The sequence below is a fragment of the Aulonocara stuartgranti genome (assembly GCF_965226115.1).
Source record: "Aulonocara stuartgranti genome assembly, chromosome: 15".
Lineage (NCBI taxonomy): Eukaryota > Metazoa > Chordata > Actinopteri > Cichliformes > Cichlidae > Aulonocara > Aulonocara stuartgranti.
In genome coordinates, this window is record NC_138951.1 from 19131752 (window position 1) to 19151072 (window position 19321).

The 19321-nt window shown below is 40.3% G+C and overlaps 2 protein-coding genes across 4 annotated transcripts in view; one reads left to right on the top strand and one right to left on the bottom strand.

Moving 5' to 3' along the window:
* The window catches only part of LOC309688873 (exostosin-1), a 368281-nt gene that overhangs the window by 122640 nt on the left and 226320 nt on the right, over positions 1-19321 (top strand). The window lies entirely within an intron of this gene.
* The window catches only part of gnpat (glyceronephosphate O-acyltransferase), a 302570-nt gene continuing 289385 nt past the window's right edge, over positions 6137-19321 (bottom strand). For both annotated transcript variants that reach the window (XM_082504940.1, XM_082504938.1), the window contains exon 18: positions 6137-6151. The gene's annotated coding sequence lies outside the window, so the exon portion shown is untranslated. The remainder of the gene's footprint in view (positions 6152-19321) is intronic.

Here is a 19321-nt window from a genome sequence, read left to right on the forward strand (position 1 = left end):
GGGTGTGACTTGAGCAAGTGCTTAGATAATGTAAAACATAGAACATCACCACCTTCGGGCAGGGAGAAAAAAAAACAATAACTCAAAATACACAAAGTCATAACCTGGGTCATAACAAGCTTTTGAAACCTATAAGTAACAGACCCTGTGCACGAGAAAATGCTAACTTCCTGGTTTGAGACCGGATGTAGGGTTGTACATTTCCGGTAGCTTTACTTTGTGGTCAATCGCTACTGTGAAGATATACTCCAAAATCATGTCCAAAACTCGAAAACGGAAAGATCGCGTTAAGTTACAAAGAGCAGAAGGTGGGAACACTCACCACTGTTGTGTCATAAAAAATCTAATGATCAATTTTGACGTTTAAAGAGTTTAGATCGATCAGTTGTTTACATCACTCAACACAAGCAGAACTGCATTACTGCATGCAGAAGACACATCGTCCACATTCAGAAGCACGTCTCTGTATAGTGACTGGTCTTATGATTTAAACAGGTGAAGAATAGTCAAACCAGATGTTTCCCCGTTATGTCGATATCAACTAGTCAAGTACACACCTACACAGCCTGTTAACAAACCGTGAAAAAAAGCCACACAAAAAATGAATGATCGCTGGTAAGGGTTTCTATACATTAGTATTTACGAAGGGTATGTTGTGACTTACCTTAAAAATTACAGTGGTCCTTCACGGTTCACATTTCACCTCGCTGTTTCGCGGATGTTTTAGTGCAAGTTTGCATGTTTGTTTGTTTTTTACATCACATTGTGTCCTGCGTCCTGATCGCTGCAGACAATCTCCTCCGTGACGTCTCTCCTGTACAGTACAGAATGCTGCATCGATCGCTAGCAGTGTGACTCTGAAGTGCAGTACTGTATATCCACGATGTCGACGAAACGTTTTGCACCGTCAAAAAATAAAATTGGCTACTTGATTTCACCTATCGCTGGTTATTTTTAGAACATAACACCCGCGATAAACAAGGGACAGCTGAGAAATATAACATTTGAATCCCTTTTCTCTTTTGCTCTGAGGCGTGGGGGAAAAATATCGACAAGGTGATGAACATCATTTACAGATATATTGGGTAAATGCCCAAGACATCTATAGAAATGTAAATCGCCGCTTGATTCATTCATTTGCTTAACTTGTTTTGGACCATAAACAAGGCGCGAATAGGACACCGGAAACAAAGCTCCCCACAGGAGTTTCCGCACCGGAAGTAGCATATGCTAACATGCACATAGTCTATTGAAACAACTGCCTATTTGTGAAAAAAAGAGATTTGGAATGATTTGTGCCTGAAGAGCAATTCTCAGATCCATGAATTGAAAAAGGATCTCTAATTTTAAGTTACTACATATGTATTTGTGACATGATAAAGGACCCACGCACACGGCTGAATGTTGATTTACAATCTTTGCAGATGCAGCCTATATCATGTGTTATTACACATGATATAACCCTTACCATGTGTAGTTTATGTACTTTTGGGAACACTTAAAATTGTTCTGATGGCACAAATAGTTATGGCAGCACAAGGGTTGGGTGTTGGTGGTAAAATCAGGTGCAATTTTTTTTAATTTGTAAATTAATTAAAAATCATTGAAGATTGCACAGAATATAGAGCATGTATGTGTGGAATGTATGTTTGCAAGAAAAATAGTTTATTTTTTTAACAGGTGAAGTAGTTTTTGTAGAGAAGAAACATGTTTTATTCATGTAAGCCAGTTTCTACAATTTACCTTTCACGCTTACTTCCTCAGCCGTTCAGGATTATTCAGGCAAACTATCTTCCTTCATTTACATTCAAACTCTCCTGCGCCTGTCTCTCCTGAAGGCATACTCAACATTCATCCCAAAATCATGAAATTATGGTCTGGCGAGTAGTTACTTATCACTGTGAGGAGTGAAGCAATCGCAAGTATTAAGGGAACATTAACTGCTCACCTATTTGAGATGTATGTCTCCATGTGAGAAATGCTGACTGCAAGTCTAGCAAAGGCGAGCTCCCGAGATCAAATTCAAAATGTTAAACGATACACACACAGGTGAGGTCCTGTACAAATGTTTCTAATAAGCAGCACCACTGGGCCAGATCCTATTTGTTAAACCCTCGGGTGCCAGCCGCCAGACGGAGAGTAACCTGCTGAGCTCACACTTCTGAAGAGCAGACACATACACAAGCTTCCTAGCCATCTGTTTGTCAGTGGAGTGTGACAGTAGTTTAAATACTTAAAATTTACAGTAGCCCACCTATATTTACATTTTGTCAGGTTTGCTGGTTGCAGTAACAAATTCCCATCCTGCATCTACCAGTACATTTACTCACACTATTCTATTCCACTTCTATTCTATTTTTATTTCATCAACAGTATGTCTACAAAAATATAAAACAGCAACAGCAGAATATAACTTAGTCTCTACCCAAGCTGAGTAGTATTTTTAAAATTAGTTTTTTGCTTATTATTATAGTGATTGAAGTGTATGTGTGTGTGTGTGTGTGTGTGTGTGTGTGTGTGTGTGTGTATATATATATAAAAAACACCCAGCACGCCCCTGCGGGCGGTTTATCCTTCAAGCTCGGGTCCTCTACCAGAGGCCTGGGAGCTTGAGGGTCCTGCGCAGTATCTTAGCTGTTCCCAGGACTGCGCTCTTCTGGACAGAGATCTCCGATGTTTTTCCCGGGATCTGCTGGAGCCACTCGCCTAGCTTGGGAGTCACCGCACCTAGTGCTCCGATTACCACGGGGACCACCGTTACCTTCACCCTCCACATCCTCTCGAGCTCTTCTCTGAGCCCTTGGTATTTCTCCAGCTTCTCGTGTTCCTTCTTCCTGATATTGCTGTCATTCGGAACCGCTACATCGATCACTACAGCCGCCTTCTTCTGTTTGTCTACCACCACTATGTCCGGTTGGTTAGCCACCACCATTTTGTCCGTCTGTATCTGGAAGTCCCACAGGATCTTAGCTCGGTCATTCTCCACCACCCTTGGGGGCATCTCCCATTTTGACCTCGGGACTTCTAGGTTATACTCGGCACAGATGTTCCTGTACACTATGCCGGCCACTTGGTTATGGCGTTCCATGTATGCCTTGCCTGCTAGCATCTTGCACCCTGCTGTTATGTGCTGGATTGTCTCTGGGGCATCTTTACACAGCCTGCACCTGGGGTCTTGCCTGGTGTGATAGACCCCAGCCTCTATGGATCTTGTACTCAGAGCTTGTTCTTGTGCTGCCATGATTAGTGCCTCTGTGCTGTCTTTCAGTCCAGCTTTGTCCAGCCACTGGTAGGATTTCTGGATATCAGCCACCTCCTCTATCTGCCGGTGGTACATACCGTGCAGGGGCCTGTCCTTCCATGATGGTTCCTCGTCTCCCTCCTCTTTCTTGGGTTTCTGCTGCCTGAGGTATTCACTGAGCACTCGGTCAGTTGGGGCCATCTTCCCAATGTATTCTTGGATGTTCCTTGTCTCATCCTGGACTGTGGTGCTGACACTCACCAGTCCCCGGCCCCCTTCCTTCCGCTTAGCGTACAGCCTCAGGGTGCTGGACTTGGGGTGAAACCCTCCATGCATGGTCAGGAGCTTTCTTGTCTTTATGTCAGTGGCTTCTATCTCCTCCTTTGGCCAGCTTATTACCCCAGCAGGGTACCTGATCACGGGCAGGGCGTATGTGTTGATGGCCCGGATCTTGTTCTTACCATTCAGCTGACTCCTCAGGACTTGCCTGACCCTCTGCAGGTACTTGGTGGTTGCAGCCTTTCTAGCGGCCTCTTCATGGTTCCCATTTGCCTGCGGGATTCCCAGGTACTTGTAACTGTCCTCTATGTCTGCAATGTTGCCTTCTGGTAGTTCAATCCCCTCAGTTCTGACTACCTTCCCTCTCTTTGTTACCATCCGACTACACTTCTCCAGTCCGAACGACATTCCAATGTCATTGCTGTATAGCCTGGTAGTGTGGATCAGTGAATCGATGTCTCGTTCACTCTTGGCATACAGCTTGATGTCATCCATGTACAGGAGGTGGCTGACAACTGCTCCGTTCCGTAGTCGGTATCCGTAGCCAGTCTTGTTAATGATTTCACTGAGGGGGTTCAGGCCTATGCAGAACAGCAGTGGGGACAGAGCATCTCCTTGGTAGATCCCGCACTTGATGGTAACTTGTGCTATGGGCTTGGAGTTGGCCTCTAGTGTTGTACGCCACATCCCCATTGAGTTCCTGATGAAGGCTCTTAGGGTCCCATTGATCTTGTACAATTCTAGGCATTCCAGTATCCAGCTGTGGGGCATTGAGTCATAGGCCTTCTTGTAATCAATCCAGGCAGTGCACAGGTTGGTCAGTCTGGTCTTGCAGTCTCGGCTGATTGTTCTGTCTACCAGTAGCTGGTGTTTTGCACCTCTGGTATTCTTGCCAATTCCTTTCTGTGTCCCGCTCATGTATTGACCCATGTGCCTGTTCATCTTAGCCGATATGATGCCTGACAGGAGCTTCCATGTAGTACTGAGGCAGGTTATTGGTCGGTAGTTGGAGGGGACCGGTCCCTTCTTGGGGTCCTTGGGGATCAGGACCGTCCGGCCTTCAGTTAGCCATTCCGGGTGTCTTTCGTTAACTAGCAGCTGGTTCATTTGTGCTGCCAGACGCTCGTGGAGTGCAGTCAGCTTCTTCAGCCAGTAGGCGTGAACCATGTCGGGCCCTGGTGCTGTCCAACTCTTCATACTGGAGACCCTTTCTTGGATATCTGCCACTGTGATGGTTACTGGACCCTGTTCAGGGAGGTCGCTGTGGTCTGCCCTCAGATCCTCTAGCCACTGAGCATTGCCGTTATGGGTTGCATCCTTCTCCCATATGCTCTTCCAGTATTGCTCCGTCTCCAGCCTTGGTGGTGCTGTTCTCTTATTGTTCCCTTGCCACTGAGAGTACACCTTTGCTGGTTCTGTGGAGAACAGCTGGTTTATTCTCCTGCCTTCTATCTCTCTGGTGTACCTCCTCAATCTCGGGTGGGGGTGATGATATCTCCCCCCTGACCTGGCGTCCTGACTCCTCCTTGCCGTAGCATTTGTGTTGTACCTCGTCAATCTCTAGCTATGAGAGCAGTCCCTTCTTTCGAAGCGCTCAGTGGATCTGTCGAGCACAGATCCACTGAGCGCTCAACACAGACAGCATCGTCAGAAGGAAAGTTGATAAAATAAATAAAAAAATTTGTATTTTTCGATACATATGCGTACCGAACCGAAAGCACTGTATCGAATGGTTCAATATCGATACGAGTATTGTTGCACCCCTAATATATACATACATAGATACACACTACACTACATACATACATAACTTCACAGTGACCCAAAATGGTATCTTTGATTAAAGCAAACAGTGTTGGGTGTCAGCTTTACTATAATGGCATTATAGTTTTCAGTCACATATCAATCGAATGCATCACTGTAATCAGTAATCAGATTACAGCCACAATTAATATAGAGTTACTTGCATGACCTGCAGACTGCATCCAGGACAGAAATAACTGCATTATATTGTCAAAATGCCACTTTGCAAGCATCTGCACAGACAGCATGCTAACAGAAAGTTAGCAAAACACCCAAAATAATGGAGCATTTGGTTATCCAATGACTGTGTAGTAGCCAGAGCTGGTAGCAAAGGCTGCGATGAGAAATCATACTTTTAGCACTGTAGCCTCGATTTCCACCTGTACATATTTCTACAGTACAATCGCAGTAGAAAAAAAAAGAATCGTAGTGTCGATCATTTTGAAATCTGGGCTGGTTGTAAGCTTTGCTCAAAAACAGAAACAAAAAAGTGTTAAACTGTACAAAAATGCTTTAAACGTGTTAAACAGAGAGTGCACACACATTCACTTACACAATGTAAAGCTCATTTTGTCTATTTGATCAGTTGCTAATTCCACAAATATCACAAATAATACTGCCCAAGATGCATTAAACCGTACACATCTATGTATTTAATCTTCAGAAATCTATATGAAAATCAATCAATTTATGTGTGAGAAAAATTTGACTTTCATCTATGGATAGTAAGAAAAATCACATTTCCAACAGGCCTTTGTTTATGAATAATGCCTTGTTGCTGTGTTTCTAAACACCCTGGATTCAGTAATGGATTCTGCCCATACAGAGCTGCTGGCAAGTGAAGCATGGAAGAACATTTGTGATACCTTTTTGTTCCTGGTGTTACCGCTGGCTGCAGCTGCAGAGGGGAAGCGGGGTCTCTCTCTCCCACAGCGAGTCCATGCCTGCTCTCTGAAAGGTTTGCCAGATTAGTGCGGCTGCCTGAATATTTCACTCTGGCTCTCCAGATTTTACCTAAGGGGCTGTTGCCACACCTTTGTCGTGTTCTTAAACTGTAATGTAAAACCCAGTTTGGATTGGACTGGGTTTGCATGTACTACTGACCCCCCTCCCCAGCTGTCTGTATTTGCACGTGTGATGAGAAACTTTAACTATCTCAACTCTCTTTCTGTTTGGCCTAATTGAAGCTGTTTGAAAATCTTACAGTTTTCCTGAAATGGACTATAGATTTCAATTTGTAAATTGCTTGAGCATGTTCTCCTGCAGTCCTTTCAGTTTGGCATCACAACTGTACATCTGCTCACTGCAGCAAAATGCCAGATATTCTGGGGGGAAGCACAGGACAGAGAAAGATAAAATAATATTGGCCAAATGTAATGAGTGTGAATGTATTTTATATATTACTGCTGCCTCCTCTAATCTTAAACAATGGATTTCATAAACCATGCCTTTGGAGAGAATACATTCAAAGAAAGAGACTACAATCGAAAATGATGATACAAAATCAGATTGTATACCTTGGCTGTCGGCATCTATTGATTCAAAGTGCCCTTAAATGTTAGATTACTAATCTGTGTTTCTCATGGCAGGGGAAAAGACACTCATTCTGTTATCTGCAACATAATAACAAGCTTGATTTAAAGAGAAATAGATACAAGTATGTACATTTACTATTTCTTCAACCTCTGCAAAATGTCTTAAAAAGGAGATTTTTGACCATATTTTGAATACCTAAATAAACCTAGTAACTATTTAACAGGAATTCCCCATCCATTTCTATGCTACTATTGCATGTCATTAACTTTGGGTGTTTCTTCCCTACTGCAGTTTATGTTTTGTGCTTGTGTTGTTTTTGCCCCTGTTTTCTTTATTTTCTTGTTTTTCTTTCTTCTGTTGGTTTTGTTGGAGGTTTCTTCCTGTAAAACGTGCATGCTCATATAACAAAATTTTCAAACTGATATGCAGTTTGTTTTAAATCAGTTCTACCCTCCATATATAGCAAAAACTTTACATTTAAAGATATGACAAACCCCCTCTCCCCCCCAAAACCTATCTAGTTGCCAAAATAAAAATAAACCTAACATCGCTGCCACAAACATAAGTAGGAGATTATGTATGTCTCACAGTCTTCCCCTGATTATGCAGTTGTTTTCTACAGCTGCTGCGGGCATGTACCTTGAGATCCCAGCATGGGTGTGTTTCTAATGGATGCCGTTTGTGATCTGGTAGATGGTGTACTATTTTTAGAGAAGTAATTTAGGATTTTCAAAACTTAAGAGATTTTTGGCAAGATCTGACATCTTAACCTTGGAAAAGATAAGATTTCAATCCTTGGTGCACTCGAGCCTTATCCTATAAAGACAAAATCCTAAATGACATTCTTTAATGAGATAAGATGTTTGGATAAGCAGATGGAATGACTCTGATTGCAGATGTTTGAGACAACATACAGTGACTTGGATTTGGTCACAGTAACCTCTTCCAACAGCAACTGCTGTGTTATTCTGGGAAAAAATTAGGTTTTAGTCTTGTATTTTGATTATTACGATTAATATTAACATCCTCAGGTTGTCTGTCTGTCTGTCTTTCTTTCTTTCTTTCTTTCTTTCTTTCTTTCTTTTTTTTTTTTTTTTTTCCTTTGGGACAGAGCAAAGTAAACAAACTGTCCTAGGCCCTAGCACAAGGTTCAGCATTTGGACTTTGCATTTGGCCAATTTCCAGGGTTCACAATGACCATCTGGAGGTCCAGTTGGCTCTAAACAGACTAGAGGAGTCCAAACCACTCAACCAGACCTGTGTTACCTCACATGAGTACGCTCTAGCAATCAGACTGCCAGAGTGTCTTTTGGGTTTTAGCACACACAAAATAGCAATCATATAAATGACTTTATTCATAATAATGATTATGGCAATAATAATAATAATAATAATAATAATAATAATAATAATGATAATAGTGATAATAATAATGAGAAGAAGAAGAAATTTATCATTAACTATTGCTCATAATAATGCCACAATAAAGTATGGTCCAGAAGAACAAAAAAGTAATAAAACAGTACGTTATATAGTAATAAACAAATGCAACAATAACATACATACAAAATACATAACTTTTTGTGCATTTATTGGTATTAATTAGGTCCCATGGGTCTCATCCATAGTTCTTTGGGATCTGTGGTGACATGCCCGCAGGCTCCACCGGCCGCTGGCTATGCCAGAGCATACTGAGTCCCCGGCCCAGAAACCTGAGATCTGAGGGCTCTCCGTCCCCCGGAAGGGGCCCGACCGAGCCACGGGCGCCAGACCCCACCAAGCAGCCACCAAGAGTGAGCCAGTACACACCTGAACACCCAGACACCGAGAACCACCGACGCGTGAGGGCATCAGCCACTGGCAGGGAATGTGGTGGGGGGAGACAGGCCCCCACAACTGGAGGAAGCTGAGATGTTCCCAGAGAGGTGGTGGTGGTGGTGACCGAACCTGACACATAAAAATAGACAACTGACAACAGAAACGAACACTGTACACACACTCCCCAAACATACTCTAAACCTCCAGGTCCAGGCACCATCTCCCCCAGATGGGCAATCCACCCCCAGACCAAGGAGATGTTTTCCCTTTGCTCTGGCATGGAGACAAGCGCCTGGCCTTACTGTAAACATTCACCTTTTATTCTCCAAACTGTAGTGGCACTTGAGCTCCATTTTTGGTTTGCATCAGAGTTTTCATGGTTTCATTAACACTTGGTATTTTTGCTAGTATTTGCAGACAAGTTGGCATCTTACATGCAAACTACTGGCAACCACAACAATCTACACATGACTCAAGTAGCTGCAATGAGGGACCAGTTTCATCTAGCGACTATCAGCAACAACTCGCCAACCACTCTTCTCCACTTTTTGCCAGCGGGTCACTGGCTGGTCTCTATGATCTTTAATCTCAGCAACTACACCAACTTTCATCAACCACTTACCAGCCAGTACTCATTTTCCCTTGTGACTGGTGGTTGTCCAAAGTTTTCTGGCCTGTATCAGGCCTGACTTAGTTTACAGTTACAGGAAACTGGGTATTGGACTGCTCTACAACTAAAAGTAAGTCTTTCAGATCTCCATTTGTAAAATAGAAAATATTCTCTTATTTTATCATATTTCTTGCTTTCTCCTGCTGGAATATTTAAATTTGTGTTTATCTTTACAAGCATACTCCCACACTGCATATTTTTACCAAACAGGTTTGTCTTCACACAATGTTGCTGTAAAACTCAGACGGTTGAGGCTGTGTGCTACTGGAACTGTTTGGTAAATGGGCCTAATTGATGAAAACACAGACATCAGCAATCAGTCATCTCTCACTGCATAATCTGATGTAATATGCAGCTGGAAAGGGTAGGCCTCTATTGAATTACATTGTCTATATGCTTGTCATACACACACACACACACACACACACACACACACACACACACACACACACACGTAATTTCGTGACATTTAAATATCAGTTTAAGGTTAATGCATCCCCCCAGATGGATAAAATGCTTTTAACGTCATTCTGGCTGGCACATGGACCTCTTACCACATTTGCAATTATAGTTAGTTTAATAAAACAAGTGGTGTTCAAGTTACTGGCATAGAATTCAACAAGTAATTGTTTTTTGAGGGCTTTTTTTTTCATGTAGTACCTGTTGTGTATTCTGTTTTTGTCCTCAAACAAATGAATGAAATCCTTATTCATGGATGCATTTTTTGCTTGTTTATTTATACTGAGTAGTGATGCCTACCCGTGTTCACCGGAATACATCAATTAACATTAAAATATGTCAAAGTACTCTCAGTAATCAGTATCTTCAGGCATGAGTTATTAATTGCCAAATAGGTTCATAAATAATTGGCACCAAGGCAGCTGAGAATCTCACCTTTTTGAGCATTAATATGGAACAATGGAAGATACAATTTCTTATAAAGAGACCTTTTATTTTTTTTCCTTTTCAGCAGAAAAATTTGTGTCAGTGGTGTTAGCTTCAGTGGCAAATACAATAAAGCCTGACAGAGAAATTGTTTTCAGGAGTAACGAAGGAAATTTCAGCTAAGTGTGAAGAGACGGGCTGGGAAATAATTTGTGACATGGTGGATGATGTTTTGTGAGTTTTGGTATCAGTCTTGACAATGATGGATCCGTGTGCATGTTATATCAAACTCAATGCAGCAACACATTATTTATCCTCTTATTGTTTTTGTTACACTGTGCTGTTTGATGTTTTACAGTTCACATGCATATACACATACAACATATGCCTAAAGTTGTATTTAGAGGAAGATGGAAATGGACGTGAAGCTTTGAGTAAATGTTGAAATTAACATTTACAGCCACTTGCAGGATGTTAATAATCAGCCGTAGGAGTCCATCAGAAATGGCTGTAAGTGCCCAATAGTCAGGAAACACTAGCTTGAAAACCTTTAACCCAGGTCCACTAGAATAGAATAGCCTTTATTGTCATTGTACAGAGTACAACGAAATTGGAGTGCCACTCCCTTGGTGCAAGATTCAATAATAAATATAAATGTAAAATATAAAAAGTACAATAAAACAATCGCAAGTACTCAAACAATAGTAAGTACGATATATACGGGATAGCAGCATTAATATAATGACAGTATGAATAGCAGCATGATATAATGACAGTGACGGTATGGTATAGCAAGCAGGTTCAATTGTTTTTGTGCTTATTTACTACAGTGATAGCTCTGGGAAAGAAGCTATCCCTGAATCTGTTTGTCCTGGTTTTATGTGACCTGTACCGTCGGCCTGACCGTAATAGTTCAAACAGTTGGTTGCTGGGGTGAGAGTAGTCATTGATGATATTGCCAGCTCTGCTGAGGTACCGAGAGTTTGCAGTGACCTCCAGGCTGGGCAGAGAGCAGCCAGTGATCTTCTGGGCTGTGTTGATGACCCTCTGCAGTACTTTCCTGTCCGCAGCTGAGCACCCTGCATACCATGTTGTTATGCCGTACGTTAGGATGCTCTCTATGGTGGCTCTGTAAAATGTCACCAGCAGCCTCTCCTCCAGGTTGTTCCTCCTGAGCACTCTTAGAAAGTGGAGACGCTGCTGGGCCTTTTTTTACCACCGCCGTGGTATTTCCAGTCCAGGAGAGGTCATCAGAGATCTGCACGCCCAGAAACCTCATGGAGTGTACCCTCTCCACACAGCTCCCGTGAATGTAAAGTGGGGCCGGGTCTGCTCTGCCCTTCCTGAAGTCCAAGATAAGTTCTTTAGTTTTCATGGTGTTCAGTTGGAGGTTGTTAACTGAACACCACTCAGTCAGTCTGTTGCAAACAAACAAGGAATTTGTTGTAGTGTCTTGGTGCAAAAAAAAAAACACGGTACACAAATAGAACATGTTGTTTTTACAAACTATATAAAATACACATCTCTATATGAAAAATAAATACACACAAAGAGGAATACTTACTGTAAATTCCTACAGATCTAGACATAGAATACAATATACGAGTAGGCCACATTATTAAAAATCATTAAAGATAAAAAATTAACATGAAAATCATCAGATTACAGCTAGAGTGGACATTTCATTGTTTTTAATTGCTGAAGTTCAGCTCTGTGTGTATTATACATTGACACACCACCATAGCTGGCTATGGGACCAACAGTACAAGCAAGAGTTCCCCACAGACCAGTTGACTGGGACACTTCCCCCTACTGACAGTAACATGTAGACCACAGGCCATAAGGCTGTGTTTAGTTGTGACTCTGCCTCATCTAACACTATGCTCGATTTATGTTAAGCAGTCTTTGAAGGGTTGCTCATTGTATTTTTAGAAGCCATGACATGTCTGAAAGTCCACTTTTTATTAGTTTGGAAGCAAAAGAATCAATACCATGTTTGTTTTTTTATTGATTTCCTGTACTCTGTGCAGCAAATATACAACTCTTATTATGGCATGGAATAGGAAAAAGATATACTGTAAATATGAACCCAAGTCTGCTAAATGCATTTAATATATAAAAAAGACACTTGGGCTGTTGACAGTTTTTCCTCTAGTGGACCAAGCTTATGTGACAAAACTGTCATGTTTCAAATGCCCATAAATAAATAAATATTAATAATCTGTGCTGAAAAGGATCTTATAAAATGTTTGTTGCACTTTCTTGCATTCATATATTAAATAAAACCTACATGTTTCTTGATGTATCTGTAACAAAGTTCATGTATAATGTATTCCCAAACCTCATGCGCAGGTTGTCATTGGAACTAAGTGCTTAATTGTAAGTATAACCCTAAAACTAAAAAATACCTGGCTGATCTGTGTTAACAAGCGTTAAAAACGTATACCTGATTAAATTTATTAATATTAAATTAATTACATTAATTTAGGCTTCTTCAGTTTGTTTTTTTGGTTTTGCATGGCTTCACTCATGCAACTCACTGTCCCCAAGGATACTTTTAATTGAATATTCTAGCATTATAATAAAGACCAATTACCGTTTTGCAATGATCATTCTTCACAGTTTAAATCTGTTAAAAATTGGATTATTGAACTAAGGCTTGACTTGTAACAGACGATACTGCAAATCAAATCACAACTGCGTGATGTTTGGAAAATTGCAGTTATTTCCCTGTGTTGATCAGAAAAAAAGAAAAAAACATGACTGCTAAACACAACAGAGATCTATGTTCATGTTTTAAGTTACATTCAAAACCGAGGGAAAAATCAGAACTAAGGTGATCATATTCTGTTTGCACCGTTAACCACTCTGTCCTAACTCTATCTTCCATATATTATTAAATAATCTGCAGATTTAATTGCTGTTGTCTCATCCACCATTTTGACAGGCAAAAACACCATCTGCTCCTCAGTAATCCCTTGAAACGTGCACACATGCACCCCGCTGTGCTGTGGTAAAGTTAGTAGTGACACCTGACAGAACTCCCACAGTGCACTCACTCCTGCTGGAACAAGTATAATCAAAGTTAATTCATGCTAGAATTACAGCGAAAAACACACATGAACCCTGACACGTTGTCGTTTCCTCTGTAGGAAATCCACAAGTACACACAAAGATAGGGGTTGAGCATGCAAACTGTGATTGCTTATGCTTAATATGAGTGTGTGTTCATTTGTAAAAATGTTAGATCAGATGTCATGAGCACCAAAGATTATGAGCTGCCAGAAATACTAGGCTATTAAAAATAAATAATGCTTTGCTGTTATCCTGCTGATTTTTTGTTTTGATGCACTCAGATACATTTTCTTATCTGCAGCAGGACGAGACGTCAGCTCTGATTTTCTGATTATTTTTTAAATTTTCAATTACATTATTAATGATTCAGTTACATCAGATTTATACAAACGGGGATGTCATAATAACAAATATTTTGTACTTGCTTCCAATACCACTCCATTTACAAAATTACCCATTTTCTGAGACAAAGAAACCTTGAGTTTTGTGAAGGTTGCGTGTGAATCAGTGTGTGGTGACTGTCTTGTTGGAAATTTTGGAATCAACTTAGTACCAAGGTAGGTTCAAGGAGAGACTTCTTGAACATACTAAAGCTTCATCGTTAGACTTTTTTTAAAAAATGCATGCAGTCCCATACAGTTATGCATGTGCTGTCAGTGCCAGCTACTTCAATTAGGAATTCACATCTACTTTAATTATCACTTTGAGCAAAGACAAGGCAGAAACTGAAAGTCTGCTAACTAATTCATCCGTGGTGTTTGTGTTGACAACACATCAGCTTTATATCAGTAGACAGCTAGTGTTAGCTAACTATAACAGAGAAACTAAATGAAGAAAGATAAAGAAGTAAGAAAATTCTCTCTGGGGTTCATCGCTACAAGAGGCGGCATTCACATCAAAAATAGTCATTTAATCCAACGAACACTGATCAATTCAACCACAGTTGTTGCATCTGCGTTTTGTTCTAAACAAGTTGGCTTTCCCTTTCCTGTCCTTGACTGACTGCAACATTAGATTTCGAACTAATGGACTCTTCAGTGATGAATGTAGAAGTGGCACAGAGATGATAAAGCATCCCTCCTAAAGCTTCATCATGCACTTTCGCTAAGCTTCATATCGCAAAAAATGAAAACAAAGCAAAAATGCCCAAAGAAATCCTCAAACAATGGATTGCCACTAGCATTTCTTTATGAAGATAATAAGTTGGCAGGGATAGTTTTAAAACATCGCATTGTGTCGAGAGAGCTTGCAGTTTTCCAAACACTTGGCAAAGCCAAATTCACAATCATTGTCACTTAAATAAATCTGTTTTCTTAGGTCCACAACCTCAAAGACTGTGGCACAGTGGGATCACTTTCAGAATGACTGCTATCACTGCACATTCAGAGCTGCCAGCCAGATTTGCAAATATGAGATAGGAGGCCCTGCCAAAGATGTATCTCTTCCAGTTTTCTGAGACTTAAATCATTCAGAGGCACTGCCTGAAAAGGTATTCAATTATTGTTTAATGACAAAGTCAGCTTTTATTAGATTATTCTTAAGCTCTGTGGTTCTCGATCTGGTGTTATTTGGGTACACAGCAGACAGTTGGGACATAATTTGCATATATTGATGGATATAAACACACTCCAGAGCAGTGGGGTGGAGGAGCAGTTTTGTGTTGTTGGATTTTTGTGCAGCAGAAAAATACTGAGAGGGGAATAAATGTTCAGTGAAGCCACTTCAAGTCTGACATTTTCACTTTAGGAATGTGTCTAAGGTTAACGGCAGTAATTTTATATTTCACCAATATCATAATACATGCTTTATTTATTTATTCATATATGTGTTCTACTGTTGTCATCTGAGATCATTTCAAACATCTATTGGTATTGAGAAGTGATCTGAAGTAGAAATATGAAATCCCAGGACAGGAAAGTCAGTGGTTCAAATTATTTCCAGATAAGCTTAGTTCAGAACTTGGTTACTTCCTGCACATTTTTTGCAATATCTGTGTCCATTCATGCAAGACATTTAATCCCTACCTCAAGTAAGCTGTTCATTGGCCAGTGGCTTAAAGCTGTTCGCACTGTCCAGCTTACAGATACGACAACCTCTCTGCACAAATGGTTAGGGGGTAAAAAATAGGCCCTCGTCTACACAGAGTCCAGTTCAGTCCATTTGTCTTGTCTGCAGTGGTATTACTGAAGCTGGTAGCCTGATACACCAGTGATGCAAACATTGTCAGAGAAGTGGTTGAGGAGGATGGAATGAGGAGCTGTCAGAAGGTGGTGTCCAGGAGAATGAGGATGCTAACATCCCTGAAACTGTAGCAATGAGGAAAATTTGTGATTTGTGGTAGTTTTACCTGACAGTTAAACTGTTTCAATTCTTTGCTTAACTGAAGATTTCTTTGGGTGGGCAGTCTTTTGTGCCTAAATCACTACTTTCAGTTGAAAACTTGAAATACAGCCATATTTAAAATGGGCCAAATATTGCCTCCAAACAGAGCTCCGATTATCAAAAAAAAAAGGAAAAAAAGAATCCTGATTCATCAGAAAAAATAACATCAACAAAACATTTTTTTAATATCAAGAAGTAGATGTAAATGTTGTCAATGCCATAAATGTATTTCAATTTGATGACTGACTCAAAATGACATGGCTGATAGGGTCTTTCACTGCAGCTACACTGAAACACGGTCTGCATATACTATAATGGATGTAGCGACCAAGACATCACCTTAAGTACAGTGAAGTCTTCTGTTAACACTCAAGCAAGTGTTTTCACTGTTTTCTCTTTTTTGCAGTCTCAGCTAACAAGTGAAGGGTGCGTCTGACTTCAGAAACCAAGAAGCTGCACATTACTCTGCTTTATTGTCCCTTTGGACACTAATGGGGCCATGATGCTTACAAACTAAGCAATGTGTTATATTTAATACAATTTGAAACTAGAGATTGAAACCATAAACTCAAGTATTTACTTAGGTCAAAGCTCAAGTTAGCTGGAGACTATTTACTCATAGACTTAATGCGATAAGATCAAGAATTGACCCCAGGGGAAACACCCTGTGAAAAAGGGGGCTGGGAATGAGGAGATTTCTTCCATTACAACAGAAGAGGAAAAATAGAATATATGGCAGAGCTTGTGTTGGATTGCACGTATGTTCCTAATCAAGTGCTCAGTGGGTGTGAATGCACATGAACAGTGGGTACACTCTCAGTTTCACAGTAATGACTAAACAGCAGCTGCTGCTGTCTGTTTTAAATGGAACTGGTGAAGGTTGCATGTCCCCTCAGGTTAGTTTTGCTTCATTTCTCCATTTTCTTTGTCCTTGCAACCTCCAAGCCTTTTTATTTCTGTCACTCAGGTGTCTTTGGGGTCACAATTACTCAATCACTTATTGACTTCCACGCTGACAGCATCCACTGTGTTATAGCTGCTGAAAAATCAGCAGAAGAGATTCACTGCACAGTCCCACTGCTGCTCCTGTTTATTGAGGTATATTTGCTGTATTATCCTGGCTGTCTTGTTTATTTCTCTCTTGTCATTGATAGTATGCCCTCTCAGATTATGAGCTGATTGATGTCTATGTCCCCTCCAGCATGTTCACCTTCCTTGCACTCTTAAATCTAATGCGTCTGTGCATGTCTAGAGGACATTACATAACTGATACATATAATTGTTGGCAGGCGTGATGGATCAGAACCGTTGTCGTTTTCTTCACAAAGATATCATGCCAACCAAAACTACAGCTTTGGATTCACTGCCATTACCCAAATATTCATTTTTTATAACATATAATAGATTATCCAGAATATTTTTAAGATTTTGAAATGTAAAATAAATACTCTGTGAACAGGCAGTTTGATGGCCATTACTTTGATGGATGTGCATGCAGGAAAATGTATGACTGCATCAACACTCTTTACTTCCATCATAATAGTTGTGGAAGTTGTAACTTTATGAGAAATAAGTTGATATTTATTCTTCTTTTTTCCGTTGTAGTGTTATTGTACTATTGTTGAGTGATTTTGTCTTTTATATATATGACAAAAAGTTTAGTCACAAATTCTTCTCAGTAGGTGAACTGATTAATAACTTTTAGCCCTTTGTTCTTGCTTTTATGGGCTCATCTGGTTGAGCATGTGAGCTCATGCAATGGTGAGGCGTCCATCCACAGGATCCATATTCAGGCATCTATCATCAAATCATCATTTAGAATTGTTACTTCTCCTAGAGGATTGGTCAAATTTATGTGAAAAATGCGCAAAACTACAACATTAACATTACAACATTAATAGTCTGGTTTTTAACTCTTTCCCCCTTGGACTCCTGCTAACTTTTGTTTGACTTTTCTGAAATATGTGGTTTCTGTCATATTTCAAAGCTGCTTCCAGAACAGCTCCCGCCTGTGTCTGTAAAGATTTTATTCTACCTGGAACAGGTTACCACACATTAAACAGATAAAAAATAGAGGTTCTTTCACAGATTCACGTCTTTGTGTCTTTAGTGTTGTACTTATGGATACTTCTATGCGTGTTTAATGTTCATGTAAGTTTTGAAATATGGACATCAGGAAATCTGGTTGTGTTTTAAGAGATATTTACTGTAATAGGGATTCTAAAAAATTAGGGGGAAAAAAACCCCAAAACAACCAACCAGACAAAAAAACCTCACACAATTACTTGTCTTTTCTCACAGGTTTAAGAAAAATAGTGGTTTATAAGGTAACATAAAAAAAAGAATAAATTGATAGCTGTGCAAAAGAAGAAGAACATAAACTTGGAATTAAAGCTATACAGAAATATATGTTTTTAATAATGACTGCAATAAAATTACCACGTCATCCTCTACACCAGTGGTTCCCAAACTTTTTTTGTTTTACAAGAAAAATGTTCCCCCCACCACCCGTGCGCGCACGCACTAACACATCCTCCAACCACACACGCCGATATTTTGCTCCATTGCGTTTATTTCACACCTCAAACATTTAGTAAACAATTAAGCAAATACAAGTAATCTGCAATAAATTACAGGTAGTAATAAAATAAACTACTAATTCTTTTACGCTACGTCCGCACCTGCACGGGTATTTTTGAAAACGCAGCTGTTTCGTCCACAGGTAAACGGCATTTGGAATCACTGAAAACGGAGATTTTTTAGAACTCCTTTTTTTCGTTTACGTGTGGACGAGGAATACAGAGTTCGTAACGCAACGTCAAAGGTATGTGCCCTTTTTCACGTCACGCTGTGCGCCACGTTATTGTTTACATGAGATGAATTGCAGAATGGCAGAGAGAGACAAAATACTGTTACTGTTAATCTGACTATCTGCAGGTTTTACACACAGTTACTGTCCCTCCATTTACAAAGGCAGAGGCGTCACGGTGTAATTATTTTACGTGTAGTTGTTTTTTTTCTTCTGTGTAATAATATTCAACATTGCTATCAATACATTTTTCAAAAAATGCCTCTCTGTGCAAAATGGGTTTAAAAACATAAACAACTGCAGGATACTGTTTGTCCGGGGGAACAAATTGTGGCAGGATCAGCCTGATATTTTTTTTTTATCCCGCTGTAACTTAACTGTATAAAGAGCTAACATCTCCAAAATGTCAGGAGTAGTTAGTTATTATAACAAGTGTTTGTGAACTAAAAATCAAGAACGTGGAATATAGTTTGTCCATGATTTGAAGAGCCCAGCGCTGCTCCCAACGAAGGGAAAACCAATTCTGCAGGGGAGACCTACCATGGCACTTGTGCAGGTGAAACCAAAGGGAAGACATGCTTCACCATATTTTCTAGTCTTTGGCTTAGAATGAAGTTGGTTTGGAAACCTATTCAGCAATGCTTCATCTCCTGCTTTGTGTTTCTGTGGGCGCCCAGTGCTAGCAGTGTCTAGGGTTGCCAACCGTCCCTTAAAAAACGGAATCGTCCCGTATTTAGAAACAAAAGTACACGTCCCGTATTGAGCTAATAAGGGACGCACTTTGTCCCGTAATACAGTGAGAATCAAAAGTAGTCTATAAATG